The sequence below is a fragment of the Poecile atricapillus genome, chromosome 1 (assembly GCF_030490865.1).
Source record: "Poecile atricapillus isolate bPoeAtr1 chromosome 1, bPoeAtr1.hap1, whole genome shotgun sequence".
NCBI lineage: Eukaryota > Metazoa > Chordata > Aves > Passeriformes > Paridae > Poecile > Poecile atricapillus.
Window position 1 is genome coordinate 110,150,922 of NC_081249.1, and position 11,287 is coordinate 110,162,208.

Consider the following 11,287-nt stretch of genomic DNA (forward strand, 5'->3'; position numbering starts at 1 on the left):
CCAGCCCAGCCCTGCCCAGCCCAGCGCTGCCCTGCCCTGCCCTGCCCTGCCCAGCCCTTCCCTTCCCTGCCCTGCCCAGCCCTTCCCTTCCCTGCCCTGCCCAGCCCTTCCCTTCCCTGCCCTGCCCAGCCCTTCCCTGCCCTGCCCTGCCCAGCCCAGCCCAGCCCAGCCCAGCCCAGCCCAGCCCAGCGCTGCCCTGCCCTGCCCCGCCCACAGCAGCCGGGCGCTCTCCGCCGCCAGCCAGAAACGCCACGGAGAGCTTCTTCCTTTGGAGCAGCGAGGGCTCCCTGGAGTAGGTGTCACCTGAATCGGCCACGCATCGGCTGCCCAGGGATTCATCCTGGAGATTCCCTTCAGCTGCCCAGGGATTCATCCTGGAGATTCATCTGGGAGGAAGGAGGGACCTATGTGTTCCATAGGAGGACGGATGCATATTGGATGCAGGTTGAACTAGCCTGGAGTTCTCTCTTCCCTCCCCACGTTTGGTCCACAATGTGTTAAAAATAAATAGATGGATAGATAGCTAGCTATAGATAGATGTAGGTAGGTAGATGGATAGATAGATGGATAGATAGATAGATAGATAGATAGATAGATAGATAGATAGATAGATAGATAGATAGATAGATAGATAGATAGAAGTGTACTTCTCAACTTGAAAAATATATGGAAAACTCGGATCTGGCTGTAATGCCTTCAGTTATACTCAGCTATATTCCCAGCCTACCTCTGTGTGCACATTTCCTGTGTGCCCTGCTGCAGTGCCACGCTTGGAGGCTTTCGATACCATTCCTCACATGGAAAAGACTATGCCTTGTTAGCTTTATCCCAGCTTATGAGCCTGGGAAGGATTTACACTTGTATGCTCTTGTATTCTTCTCATCAGGTCTAAAGTGGATTATTTGAAATTTCTTTTTCACAAAATTTGTTTTGAAGTTTACCTACATTTAACAGCAGCCAGAAATTGAAGCCTTTCATCAAAAAGTCTAAATTTATACTCTCTCCCTCTCTTTGTGTATGTATACACACAAACACACAGGCACATCCCCTTGGCCAGAACAGTTAGATGAATACACAAGGTTAAAATAGCACTGTCTGACCCCAGTAGGATTCCCTGTTTGTAGAAAGCATTTCTCCAAAACATTCAACTGCAATACTTTAAACAAAGATCCAATTTCCTGCAGACAGATTTCGTTTCTTTTTTGCTGGGTTTTTTTTTAAGTTTTGTGCTTGCAGATTTTAAGGTAGCTATATGCTTTATAGCCTGTTTTTGTTGCATTTTGTAGATCTGTGTGAAAGGATCCACATAGAAGCACCTTTGCAGTCACTGTCGGGTTTCTGCAGAGGTACAATGCACTTGCAGATACCAAATGCATGGGCTTCTGACTTGTTTCTCTGTCAAAACATAAAATCCAGGTGCTGATTGCTATCTGAAAATCTCTGCTTGATCCCTATTAAATTCAGAAATCTCTTTCCCCTCATTTCCCACTGCAGCAAGCCTAAGGCAGGACATCATCACTAAGGCAGGACCCGGAGGCCGCGGGCTGGAGATACCCAACACCACCTTCTGAAGCTGGCTGTTCCTGGCCAGGATTCTGCTCCTGACCTGCAGGATTTTACCACAAGTACATGGCCAGGCTGCCTGCAGGCGTTCCTCTCACCGCCCTGTCTCCTGGCACACGGCCCCCTCGCCTCTGGACAACTGGCTGCTATCCACCCTCGCAGATCCTCCCCGGGAAGCCTGCGCCGCTCGCTGCAGAGGATTGTGAAAGATCTTTCCTGGTTTAGGAAAGATGTTGCTTAGCACGGTTCTGTCTGAGGTAAAACGCTTTCACGTGCAGAGAAAACAAGGCCTGGTGTCAGTTTATAGAAAACGATGCCCGAAAAAGCTGGAACAAAACCCTCCTACGCTTAATAACAGCAAGGAAACAAGCCTGTAAAATCACAAATAGAAACAAATTCTTTCAATACCAATTGATCATTTTTAGGAGAAAATCCAGTATCAGTCCTCAAAGCAGAACAGACCGAAATAGAAAATGATTTATCGTTTATTATGTTAATGTGACACATTGAAGTGGGAGTACATTAGTGATCATTTTTCACCCAAGTACATGAGGCATTTGGAAGAGATTTATAAATGCACTAACACAGAGATCACTGTTTCCACAAAATGCTGAAGTGCTCAAATATTCAGTTAGCACACAATTCTTATGACCAGATCCTGATGGAATTCCTATCAGATGCCTTTCGGGCATGGTACAGTGGCATGATGCATCATGTCAAAAAGCAGATCAGGACCATTATCATCAGGCAGATGTTTGACACGATGCATCATGTTACTCAGCCAGTGGCACACTGCCATTGCTCAAAAGGATTTTGACATGATACAGTGTGCCAATGCTGCAGCACAAAACCAGCACGTTCCAAAAATAGGGACAAATTCACCTCTGGCATGAGTAGAAGTAACTGCAGTGACTTCATTAGATTTGCATCTGCTTATGTTAACAGTGAGTTTGGCTCGTAATCTCTAATTTATATAAAAAGAGTGGTAGGTGGCTGCATTTTCAGGTATTTTCTACTCCCAGCATTCAAGCATCATGAGACAGCTGGGGTGAAACCTCCACCTTTCTCAGCTCCTTCCCCTCCACCCCACAAGAAGCAGCATCAGATTTCCATGTTTAACAGTGTAACAATACCTCAGAGTACACAGCGGGCCACTCTTTTCAGAATCTTGGGAGGTTGTGAGGTTGGGAATTTCACAAGCAATAGGAATTTACAGAAAGGGAAGAGAGAGGATCTCTGCTTTCTGCTTCCATTATCAAGGGTAGCTGCAAGTGCTAGGTGCACAGCAGCAGCAAAATGAATTTTGAGTGGCAATTAAACAGTAAAAGAATGACATGAAAGAGCAACCAGGATGAAATGTGAGATCTGATAAGATTTGGAGACTTCTTAAAAGGCATTGTAATTTATTGTTGTCCCCTTTCATCAGTTAGGGATGAAAAGCACAGCTTGCTTATGCAGATGCATAACACTGACAAAAGGAGAGGAGGGGAACCAGCTAAGGTATGACTGGTGTGAGATCTTCTTTACAGAAAAGAAACATCCCAGCTTTCTGCCTCAATCTGTTTCTTTGGTGAGGAAAAGAACTGACTGCTTCTATTTTAAATAAAGTTCATTCATGTTTGCTGTGTGTTCTAGCTTCTTTAATCCATCAGGGTACAACTGATTCTTGGACCAGCTGAACTTCGGTGATGTTAAGAGTAACCAGAAGGAATGAAGACCAGAAAATCCTCAGAAAGCACTTGGTAAATACCACCACCAAGCAGGACTTGGTTCAGCTGCTACGTGGGTTGTAACATCAAGGGAAAATGGCTTGTCTGATACACTGGAGATCTGAAGGAGAGAGGAAGAGCATAGCAACGTGGCAAAGCAATCTGCACAGGCTCTTCAAGCATTCATCTACTTGCCTGCTCCCAGACGAGCTTTACTGTTGGATTTAGAGGTGCTCGCACCTTCCACAGATCTAGAAAAGTTATCTAGAGGACTAAATAAATCCTGGAAACTGTTGCAAGCATCTCAAACTTTTTGAACAATATAAGCAAGAAGTAAGGGTCTTTCTCTCCCTCTTCTCACTGCTATACAATTATTCCCAACTATTTCTTTGAGGAGACAGCTCTGTACAGTGAGCAGTCCCCCAAAGATTACAGCCACCAAAACAAACACTCCACTGCTGTATCCTGCCCCCATCCTTGTTTCACCCTCTGGTGGCATTCTGTAAGTATTTAAATCATTGGAAACCACACCCTAGCTAGCTGTGGCTGGCATTTACAGGCAAAGCCCCTTGGCTTTGTTGTTATGGCTTGCCTACAGCCAAAAATGTGACATGTTAGTTTTTCCTCAAGGAGACCAAATTGGAAGTTACACATGGCATCCCAAGGAAATACACACTAGGCATTACTTACGCCTTATGTATAAAGAAATAATAAGGTGAAAAACAATGTTTGTTCACAACTAGCTGGGGATACTCTGATGAGATGGACAATGAGTTTTGGTGGTTTTTTTTTGAGAAGTCAGCTTTGATGAAACAGCTTATTTTTCATTTTGTGGGGAACAATCAATCTTGAAAAACAGCACTCTGTAAAGCAAGTTAAGTTTCTGGTGAAATCTGCCATCACACAAATTTCTAAAGGTTTCACACCAAACTGCATTTTACTGGGTGGCCCAGCTGGGAAGTTTATCTTGACCTCAGGACTCAGGGGGCACTAGGCAGGTTCCAGTAAAACTGCAGTGCCATCACCACTGAGATCTACACTTCCAGCTGATTCCAGCAAGTCCCAGAAGAGCAGGAGGCAACAGAGAGCTCAGAAGCTCCCAGGCTGAGCTCTGTCTTTCCTCATTCCCCAGGGAGGAAGCACAAGTTGGAGGCAGGCACTTGTTTTCATTTGTGAAGAAAAAGAAGGGAAACAGCCTGCCCCAAACACTTGAGGAGGGAGAGAAAGATGAGAGTTATCTCCATTCTGGGGGACAAAGCTTCTCTCTGTACAAACTTATATCGCTCCCATTTGAAACAATACAGAAATTGAAGGGTTGATTGTTTAAAGCAAAGTGTTCCATCCATTTTGATTCTATTTTAATTCACACAGCATCTTGTGAATACAGGAAACATTTTCCTTATACTTGTAGCCATATACCCTCACCACCCCACTGGAATAGGAGGCAGCAGCTCGTGTGTGGCAACCACATTACCCAGAGATTTTATCATCTCTTGATTCAAAAGGCAGCAAAGCACTGGCCAAAGTTATGGTCATGAGATGCACTGTAATCCTCCATAGGATGTGAGGATCTGGACACCTCTCTGGTCATCTCCTTCATATTTGGTAATAAAACCAAAGCTGCAGAGCAAATTACAGCAAATATCTTTCTTCAAACCACTAACAGCTTTCACATTTCATGCCTGTAATCTTCAGCAAATAGATCAAGGACTGTTATTCATTTTAATGCCTGAATGCATTATATTTATTCTTGTTATAATATGTTCTGTTACCACAGAAAATGTTTGGCTCCCAAAGAAAAAGAGGGAATTGTGTCAAAAGTCCAAATTCTTCCTTGAAATGCAAACATTTTTAATGGCTTTAATGGAAGATATGCATTGGAATCCCAGGGCACAATCTGGCACTAAAATCCTCCATCTAAACTGGATTTTTTCACCATGTCTTTTTCATAATCTATTATTAAGCATGTTTCCATCCCAGCAGTTGAAATCTGGGGCCCTGTTGCATCTGAGAGGGAAGTGCAAAGCAACTGGGAAGTAACTGTAAAGGAGAAGCAGAAAACTGATTGAAATCCTCATGTGCTGGATGATGCTGTTCTCCTCCATCCTTCTCCCAACAGGAAAAAAAAAAAAAAAAAATTGGGATCACTTTGGGGTGATCCAAAACTTCTAGCTGGAACAGTAGCAGCAAATGACCCAGTGCAGGGCAGCACCAGGGCTGCTCACAGTCACCCCAAGGGTTCCTTTGATCCCTAACTGGCCGCAGATTGAGCACAGATTCCGTCCCTGCTTTCCTTAAGAAGCTCCCAGGCTGCAGCAAAAGTGGTGAATGTGGAGTGATTGAGGATGAAGCCCAGCAGCTCCTGGCTGCTGAAAAGCCTGGGAGAACTGGTTTTCCTGTTCTGTAGCCTTGGCTCTGACACGGTCCTGTTGTCAGTGTAGCCACTCACAGAATATCCCAGCAAATCCCCCAGGCTTTGGCACAGCCCCTGTAACTGTGGGATGATGTGTATGGACACTTTTTGGATGGATTAGCCAGAATATGATACAGAATGTCTGCCAGGTTTATGCATCTATTTCTAAATGGTTAGCAGGACAGAGACACCAGAACAAACCAAGACTAATGCAGTGAAATAACGATCCCTTTGATCTTGGACTAATTCTTAGTTTGAAAAAACCTTGCAGTCTTATAATCTCACTCCCCTCTGCTCAAGCAATGCTTAAATGTCCTACAGCCATCCCTGCTGGCACAGCTAACATCCCTGCCCATCTTGCATTCCAACACTGCAATCTTCAGGAGAGCAGGAGTGATTTTGCACCCTCAGACCGATATCACACTCCAACAGCTCGTCACCAAACACTGAAAGTTCATCTTTCCAAGTAACTTCTCACGACACAAAGGAATTGCAGTGCAGTGTCCAGCTGAGCTGCATTCACTTTACTTCCTCCTCCTTTCCCTTTGCTTGACATAAATGCTTTCAATAATCTTTCAGCTAATAGCACTCCTTATGGTTTACTGGGTGTGAATAGTGACTACAGGAACATTTGATGAACGCTGTGGTTTGCAGAAACAGGGCAGTGTGAACCCTTTCTTTGGCTCACAGGACAGAAAGCATTTACTACAAGGAACGCTGCCATGTTTTTAATATCACATACCATTTCCCAGCTCTAAATAAATATATGTTAAATGGAAGTGAAAAGTTGTTTTGCTGCAGTTTCATAAATGCCTTTAAAAAATTTAACAATTGCTTGGGTTTTTTTGGTGTGTTTTTTTTACTCCTTTTGCTGAGCATGTATATTAGAGTAATAATATAATTTCCTTCTATTCTAGATTGTTATGATAATTGAGACTGTCAGCATTTCCCAGTTTCTTTTCATATTGCTCTTGTGATTTCGTTATCATAGGCTTTTCATTAGCTTTTCTTTGCTCATCAAAAGAATTTGTGTGTTTGGTGAAGGAAATGGCTAGAAAAATACTTCTAGAGTATTACCAGTCTCTTGGTAAATAAAATACAGCCATCAATAACAATTAGCCAGCTCTTCTCTTTTCTGTGACAATGTTCCTTTCCCATCACAGTGGGAAAGGAAGTAATTAATTCCTAGTGAAATCGTATGTGGCAGAGCAAAACGTGTAAAATATTTATATATGATTGAACTAATTCTCACAATGACCATGGTGATCTATCACCACTTTTTCCTCTTAGAGCTGGAGATACAGAAGCTGTGGACTTAATCAGCTCAAATCATGGCCAGAACTTTTGTCATTCAGGCATGAGCTTCAGTCATGCAACTTGTTTAGCTTCTTGTAGGGAGCAAGATTAATTGTCATGATTATTTCCTTCTCTATGGGTATCTCTGTGCTTGGGATGTGACTGCCTTAACACAATAAAGGAGGTCTTTAAGTGAGCAAAACCAGCACCCTGAAACTGGAAAAAGTAACTTAGAAAGGAAGATATTGCTCACAATGACGATCTGTCACTTCCCAGAAAGCCAGAGGAGGTGGGAAATGCAGGAGAATTTGGCTTGGAAAAAAGCCAGAGCACACTATGGAATAGAGATAATATTCCCAAAGTCAGGGATAAGAGAGCTGAAGATTGAGCTCCATCTTCTTTTTCCATAATGGAATTTTTTCACCAGTTCAGCAGTCCCTACCCACACACATTAACTCTAACATCTAGAAGAAATTCTGTGCCTGTTCTGCAGTGAGTGGGGTCTGGAGCAGATGGGTTCAATGCAACAGTACTCAGTGTTTTACTTCATTAGTGTAACCTTTTGTAAAAAAAAATATTTATTTATTTATTTATTAAACACTTTCTTCTAAACTCCTCTTTCATATTCCAAGATGAGACAGAGAATTATCACCTCTGGAAAGGTACATTTGAACCAAAATAACAAATGGGCTAAGAGCTCTGGGACAACCTCTGTAGCTCAGTATAAATAAAATATGTAATTCTCCAAGTGTATCAGTACCAGAGTTCACATAAACACCATCAGTTTTTGGTGAGTTTGAGGGTTTGGGCTTGTTTCTTAAGCTTGCAGCAATAGAGAAATAGGAAGTGGTTAACAACATTAAAAATAAACCCAGATATTTGAATGGCACACTATAGTTTAAGTGGTATCATTACAATTTTGGTAAACCTTACTGAGGAGTCTCTCTGCAGCCTCAATTCCCTCAGTTTAAAGATGTACTAATTGCTTTCCAAATTAGAGAAGGCTGCACCACTGGTGAATCATAGCATGGCTTGCATTGGAAGGGTCCTGGAAGATCTCCTATTCCCACCCCTCTGTCATGGGAGGGATGCTCCCTCTAGACCAGGCTGCTCAAGGCCCCATCCAGCCTGGCCCTGAACACTGCATTGTTCTTTCACTGGAAGCAGTTTATTCTTTGCAGGCCTCTCCCAGAGATACCAAATACCAACTCTTTTTGCTTCCTATTGCCCTCAATCCCAGCCCAAACGAGGGAGCAGCAAAGAGAAGTTGCTCACCTGCTTGTGAAGCTCTTGCAGAGAAGAGCCATGTGAGAAGGATACATACCTGCAGTGGAGGAGAATTACCTTCCCCAGGACAGGGAGCACAGCAACACCCCCTCCAAAAGCATTTTCCTTGGAGGGAGAATAGGAGCCTGTTTGTCTTCTGGGGTCCAGGTGTGCTCCTGTAAGTCGGGGCTAGAGGTGGCAAAGTCCTTCCACTCTAACTAAAGGCAGCTATTTCTTCCACCAATGGCATCTGCATATTCCCAATCAGGGAATGCTTTAATAAGCTGCTGCATCTGAGAGAGGTGGGCTGCAGGGTCCTAATTAAATAGTGACTGACATATTGCTTTTCAAACTAAACATCCAGCTGGGATGCTCAGTGTAGCACACTTGGTTTGTAAACAGCAGCACAGAGCAGCTCTGTGCACTTTCTGCCGTGAAACACTGCAGAGGCTCCCTGCACCCTTGTAACAAATCATCTAATGATTCTCAGGAGGAGGAAACAAGGCTGATTTGTGGCTCTCTTCAAGAGGCTGAGCCAGTTAAGCAAGACTTCTTAATTGTCTGCCCTTTATTATTTAATGCATATGTTAAAAAAAAATAAATAAATAAAAATCCTTAGGGCCAGATCCCAAAAAGGTATTGAGGTATCCAAGCCAGGCAGAAGTCAGCTTTCAATTATGAACAGTGATACTAAAAACTTCTGCTCAGCTGCTGCCCAGCTCAGAAGGCTCTTAAACCTAAGTAGGTACCTATTTCAATTTTAAAGTTCTCCAGGTGCCCAGCATTCAGCTCCTGCACATGCCAAGAAACACTTCATTCCTGACAGTGCTCAGGAAGCTCGTGCCAGCCCAGTGCTGAACCTCTTGAGAGCCAGGAGAAGCCCAAGAGGTTCCAGTCCAAATGAACGTTCTCCTGGTGGACAGAAATGTCTGAAAGCCTGCCTGTTTCTCCTGAATGGGTTATAGATAATGTCAGCCTAGTTAAAAGTGGCCAGCAGACAGGCCTGCTCAAAGACATGTCACAGATCCAGCAGGTATGTGAAGGAAAGCAAAGCAGCAGAGAGGCAATCCCAATGTTCTCAGGAATATTCAGAGCTGCAATATATTAAGAACAAATGAGCCAGGTACCCACAGCAAGGCAAGAAAGGTGCTTTTAAAGCACTGCAGCTTCTCTCTTCAGACTGAACTGTGGGAAAATTGATCCTTTAAATGAGGTGCACTGAAGTCAGACTAACACTTGAAGTTCATCGGCTGTGGGGTCTGAACACAGTGGGGCAGCCTCTGCAGCCTTGGCCCACTCAAGCTCCTGCCAGGAACGTGGAGAGAGAGACAGCAACGACAACAGGAATGAGCACTTTGTCCTCTCTTCTCACATATCCTATCAGTGGTTCTACATACAGATGATTTGAAAAAATCTCGCTTCCCCAAAGAACGGCATTCATGCCGTGCAGTTTAGATATCACCATTTCGAAAAAAAGTTTGCTGTTCTCTTTTGTTGCACATAATCTTATTCTCTTTGATATCTGCTCAAGAGGGATGTGGCTCGCTCAGGAGAGCCTTTGGGACTGTGTTGCTCATACAACAACATCTAATAAGATTTATTGCTTTATTTCCTTGGTTTGCTGTAAATTCAGGTACTGCACTAATGGAACAATGAGACAGACCCTTGACTTGGTAAATACAGAGTCAGAAGGAAAAAGGGCTTATGTAAGAGCCTACATAAACAAGATGGTTCAGAATTCAGGCAGCTGCTCCATTCTTGATTCCTTTCATTGTGCCTGAGGATGGACAGACGTCAGCCAGCCAGAACTCTTACATGCATTTTTTCATTCTGTGAAGTTTGGGCATAGCAGAAACAATAGCAAAGATTAAATGGTACTGTTAAATTTTCTCTTCATCTTCTGAAACACTTTACATCACTTCATGTGGCATTGCACTCCTAGGAGATTTGATTACTTTTAAAATTAATACTGTGTAAGGAAAAAAAAAAATGTCCCTTAGGCCTATTGCAGTATTTATAAAGGCAATTTGTTTGTTCTCAGAATATTTAACCTTGGTAAAGATATTCCCCTTTTTGTGAATAGCATCTATAGAGGTAAACAATGCAAAAATCATTCTTAGGGTCCAGGAGATGTTTTGTTCTATGTCCCACTTGTTGTTATGGCCAGTGCCTGGACATGGCTCCAGGATAATGGAAATGCTAATGCTCCAGACTGAAAACTGCTTAGAAGCAAATCCTGTTTGGCATGAAGTTTCTGCCTCCTCAGAGTCAGGGAAGAGCTCCCATAGCTCCAGAATGAAGGGGACATAAATCTCTACAGAAGACAGAATCTTCTGCAGATAGAAAAGTGAAAGGTTCCACCAGTGCCCTTGCAAATGTCAATAATGGTTCCATCAGATATGAGAAATTGTTTTCTCAAACACATTCACAGAGACAAGTATAGCTATTTTAGTAATTCAAACCAACTCTTTCCCTTCCCACCTTTACCTTTTTAAAGGGAATATAAACATCACCATGCACAGCTGAAAGTTGCTCAGACCTTATTGTTATTTTTATATTTCTGTATACAAGGAATAGAAATGGTGTTCTATGAATGCTAGTACTAACTCCAGTAATTTATATTTTCAATTTGCTAAAGAGAATAAAGTTGTTGCACTCATTCATGGCTTCCTCTCAAAAAAAAAAAAAAAAAAAAAAGAAATCTGAGTGCACATAATGAATTTTAAATTAGTCCAATCAGGAAGTTAATCCATTGCATATAGTCAAGCACCAACACACACCAACACATCACTTACCAATTGTCTCACTATTTTTTTGGCTTCTGAAATGTCCAAATGACACCTTGAGTAGGTTTTTATTTACTTTCTCTACTTACAGCACCCTTAAAACACTGTTAGAATTAAAATTTGTTGAGGGCAGTGAGCATTTTTCATAGAGAATTGCCAATTTGGAAACCATGAAGCTTCTGGGTAGAGATTCCCACTTCAGAGGAAGTTCCTTGCTCTGGCAAGAGTACAAAACATCACAAGAGGAAAACATC